Raw genomic sequence first — 5,000 nt, 5'->3', positions numbered from 1 at the left:
ACACTGTTTATATCGGGACTTTATGTGAGCCGGATTGTGTGTTGAACTCATCCGCTTCAGAAACTGGACGCAGTCAGTTCTGTCTGGTCTGTCCTATTAGCTGCAAGCAAGTTATTTTAAAAGTTACGTTTGTTTTAAATGGAGTTTGGTGTACGCAGCTTTTGGTGGTCAAGCCTCGTGTTTAAAACTATTCTTGTTGAGGTTTCAACTCCAACATACACACAAAATAATACCACCAATAATGAAGTCTAAAAGTACCGGTACTTTAAAACTACTTTTAGACTTCATTATCTCTAACTCTATAAAACATCCGGTCAGATGTTTTATAGCATTAGTTAGCTTGCTTGCTAACATCCGATCCTGCGTTCTATTTATTTTGTTTTTTATTTAATTTGGTAGAAACATGTTTAGATTTAAATAGTTTGTTTGGCTATTTATTGCAACTAATCAAACCGGTAATGTTCCTTCACAATAAAAGCCTACGATGGCAGCTTCCGTGCTGGGGGGCTTTTATTGTGAAAAGTGAATCGGAAGTCTTCTGAAAACTTGATTGAAATATTTCCAATTTGCACAAAATGACGTGAGAATCAAAAAAAAAAGAAGCATAATGGTAGAACATTTAAAACTGATTTATTTAGGGTAAAAAAAACTTGTCTGAAGTAAAATAGTTTAAAAAAAAGTTTTATTTTAATTTCTTTAATGAAAATTAAGTAATTTCAAGGGGTTTTATTTATCCTGTGCATCACCACAATCTTTAATGTTCAGCAATGATTATTAAATATGTTAAAAACTGCCAAAATCGGTCAAAAACGTTAAGAAAAGCAACAAAGATGCAGAAGAAGAGTGAAGAAACAGTAGACAAGAACAAAAACGTCATTTTTACCCGAAATAAGCAACCAAACGTTAGATAAATGTTTCCTCCTCCGGTCCCAGGGGTCACCAGAGGTCATCAGTTTCTCTTCTTTAAATAAAACCAGACAGACGACCGTGAGAAGTTGTATTAGTTCAGCCCTGAGGAGGAGGAGGAGGAGGAGGAGGAGGAGACGACAGATATATTTATATTGTTGTGTGAACACAAACAGCTGAAGAAGAACTTTCACCAAATAATAAGTCTCTTTAACGATTGTGTCATAACCACGGACTTACTGTCACACAGTAGAGGAATTACCGTATAGTACAGGAGAAGCTCACAGGCAGTTTGGACTTCCATTATCTGTTTAGGTTTAATGACTAATGTTAACTAGCATGTTAGTGATCAGTAATGACTAATGTTAACTAGCATGTTAGTGATCAGTAATTACTAATGTTAACTAGCATGTTAGTGATCAATAATTACTAATGTTAACTAGCATGTTAGTGATCAGTAATGACTAATGTTAACTAGCATGTTAGTGATCAGTAATTACTAATGTTAACTAGTATATTAGTGATCAGTAATTACTAATGTTAACTAGCATGTTAGTGATCAGTAATTACTAATGTTAACTAGCATGTTAGTGATCAGTAATGACTAATGTTAACTAGCATGTTAGTGATCAGTAATTACTAATGTTAACTAGCATGTTAGTGATCAGTAATTACTAATGTTAACTAGCATGTTAGTGATCAGTAATTAAAATGTTAACTAGCATGTTAGTGATCAGTAATGACTAATGTTAACTAGCATGTTAGTGATCAGTAATTACTAATGTTAACTAGCATGTTAGTGATCAGTAATGACTGATGTTAACTAGCATGTTAGTGATCAGTAATTACTGATGTTAACTAGCATGTTAGTGATCAGTAATTACTGATGTTAACTAGCATGTTAGTGATCAGTAATGACTAATGTTAACTAGCATGTTAGTGATCAGTAATTACTAATGTTAACTAGCATGTTAGTGATCAGTAATTACTAATGTTAACTAGCATGTTAGTGATCAGTAATTAGCCTGTGTCTATGTTATCTCCTTACATATACCTACGCTCTCCGTCTCTGTAAGATTGGGAATGATTGAGATTTCTCTCGGCACAGCTACCAGAAGACTTCACACTGTGTGTGTGTGTCTGTGTGTGTCTGTCTGTCTGTCTGTGTGTGTGTGTGTGTGTGTGTGTGTGTGTGTCTGTGTGTGTCTGTGTGTGTGTGTGTGTGTGTGTGTGTGTGTGTCTGTGGTGTGTGTGTGTGTGTGTGTCTGTCTGTCTGTCTGTGTGTGTGTGTGTGTGTGTGTGTGTGTGTCTGTGTGTGTCTGTGTGTGTGTGTGTGTGTGTGTGTGTGTGTGTCTGTGTGTGTCTCTCTGTCTGTGTGTCTGTCTGTGTGTGTGTATCTGTCTGTCTGTCTGTCTGTCTGTCTGTCTGTGTGTGTGTGTATCTGTCTGTGTGTGTGTGTGTGTGTCTGTCTGTCTGTCTGTCTGTCTGTCTGTCTGTCTGAACACGATACATGTGTACCGTCTCCTTTAGTCTACGTCAGAGTTAAAGGAGAGCTTTCATTGGCCGTAATAATAAATAATGTTCTTCCATTCGCTGGACCTTCTTAGGTCTAGCATCATAGCATCTTAGCATCCTGTGTGTTAGCATCTTAGCATCCTGTGTGTTAGCATCTTAGCATCCTGTGTTTAGCATCTTAGCATCCTGTGTGTTAGCATCTTAGCATCCTGTGTTTAGCATCTTAGCATCCTGTGTGTTAGCATCTTAGCATCCTGTGTGTTAGCATCTTAGCATCCTGTGTTTAGCATCTTAGCATCCTGTGTGTTAGCATCTTAGCATCCTGTGTGTTAGCATCTTAGCATCCTGTGTTTAGCATCTTAGCATCCTGTGTTTAGCATCTTAGCATCCTGTGTGTTAGCATCTTAGCATCCTGTGTGTTAGCATCCTGTGTGTTAGCATGCCAGCTAACTCTTGTATGTCCCCTGCTGTGCTGCAGGAAGCTGGCGGGCTGCACGCTGTTCATCACCGGAGCGAGCCGAGGGATCGGTAAAGCCATCGCTCTGAAGGCCGCCAGAGACGGAGCTAACATCGTCATCGCCGCCAAGACCGCCGAGCCCCACCCCAAGCTACCGGGGACCATCTACACCGCCGCACAGGAGGGTAAGCTAACAGGCTGACTGCTAACAGGCTAACAGGCTAACTGCTAACAGGCTAACTGCTAACACACACAGGCAGACAGACTTTCACTCTTTCATGATACATTGGACACAAAGTGACACTGTGTGTGTGTGTCTGTGTCTGTGTGTGTGTGTGTGTGTGTGTGTGTGTGTGTGTCTGTGTGTGTGTGTGTGTCTGTGTGTGTGTCTGTGTGTGTGTGTGTCTGTGTGTGTGTGTGTGTCTGTGTGTCTGTGTGTCTGTGTGTGTGTGTCTGTGTGTGTGTCTGTGTGTGTGTGTGTGTGTGTGTGTGTCTGTCTGTGTCTGTCTGTGTGTGTGTCTGTGTGTGTGTGTGTGTCTGTCTGTGTCTGTGTGTGTGTGTGTCTGTCTGTGTCTGTGTGTGTGTGTGTCTGTGTGTGTGTGTGTGTGTCTGTCTGTTTGTGTGTGTGTGTGTCTGTGTCTGTCTGTGTCTGTGTGTGTGTGTGTCTGTCTTGTCTGTGTGTCTGTGTGTGTGTGTGTGTGTGTGTGTGTGTGTGTGTGTGTGTGTGTGTGTGTGTGTCTGTGTGTGTGTGTTCAGACTGACTAGAGAAATGTCACCAGTAGATTCTGATGATCTGCTCTAATAATAAGTTTCCACTTTTAAAAAATGAAAACATGTTTTTCAGTCTTACAATAAAATCTGTTGAGGTGTTATATTTGATATTCTGTCGTCTCAAACACACAAACACATCTGAAGAGTATACACTATACACAGAGTACTCTAAATACAGAGTACTCTAAATACACAGAGTACTCTAAATACACAGAGTACTCTAAATACACAGAGTACTCTAAATACACAGAGTACTCTGCTGCCATCTAGTGGCTGTTATACTGCTGGAAAATAAAGTTTAGAAATTAAAGTCTTTGATTGTTGGAGAGTTGGGACATTATCTAAGTAGTGTGTTTAGTGAGATTAGATTAGATAGTTTTTTTTGTCGCCTTTTTGTGTAGATGGAGATTAATAAAGTGTTTAGTGTGTTTTAGTGAGATTAATAAAGTGTTTAGTGTGTTTTACTGAGATTAATAAAGTGTTTAGTGTGTTTTACTGAGATTAATAAAGTGTTAGGTGTGTTTTAATGAGATTAATAAAGTGTTAGGTGTGTTTTACTGAGATTAATAAAGTGTTAGGTGTGTTTTAATGAGATTAATAAAGTGTTAGGTGTGTTTTAATGAGATTAATAAAGTGTTAGGTGTGTTTTAGTGAGATTAATAAAGTGTTTAGTGTGTTTTACTGAGATTAATAAAGTGTTTAGTGTGTTTTACTGAGATTAATAAAGTGTTAGGTGTGTTTTACTGAGATTAATAAAGTGTTTAGTGTGTTTTACTGAGATTAATAAAGTGTTTAGTGTGTTTTACTGAGATTAATAAAGTGTTAGGTGTGTTTTACTGAGATTAATAAAGTGTTTTGTGTGTTTTACTGAGATTAGTAAAATCAATCAGATTGACTCATCAACAGGTACATTCATGTTCATCACTTCAGATTTCATTCTACAGTGTCTTCATGTCAGGTTTTGGTATTTTTTATGTCTTAAGTAGCCTAGAAGAGGAAGGAAGTGTAATGTTGTGTACTAGTATGAAGTAGTACACTCAGCAGTTTACTGTAACGTCTAGCGTCTAGAAGGTTAGTGGACGTACAGTAGACTACTCAGGGCAGATCTTAACCTCCACAAGGGTCTGTTATCTCTCTTAATCATCAGGGTTTGGTATTTTAGTGAGATTAATAACGTGTTTTGTGTGTTTTAATGAGATTAATAAAGTGTTAGGTGTCTTTTAGTGAGATTAATAACGTGTTTTGTGTGTTTTAATGAGATTAATAAAGTGTTAGGTGTCTTTTAGTGAGATTAATAAAGTGTTTGGTGTGTTTTAATGAGATTAATAAAGTGTTTAGTGTGTTTTAATGA

The 5,000-nt window shown here is 37.9% G+C and overlaps 1 pseudogene; it reads left to right on the top strand.

Annotated features, from left to right (window-relative positions):
- Positions 1–5,000, top strand: part of LOC120545104 — a 21,057-nt pseudogene that overhangs the window by 2,821 nt on the left and 13,236 nt on the right.

Source organism: Perca fluviatilis, chromosome 17 (assembly GCF_010015445.1).
Source record: "Perca fluviatilis chromosome 17, GENO_Pfluv_1.0, whole genome shotgun sequence".
NCBI lineage: Eukaryota > Metazoa > Chordata > Actinopteri > Perciformes > Percidae > Perca > Perca fluviatilis.
Note: the sequence above shows the minus strand (reverse complement) of the source record. Positions and strands in the feature narration are given on the sequence as shown.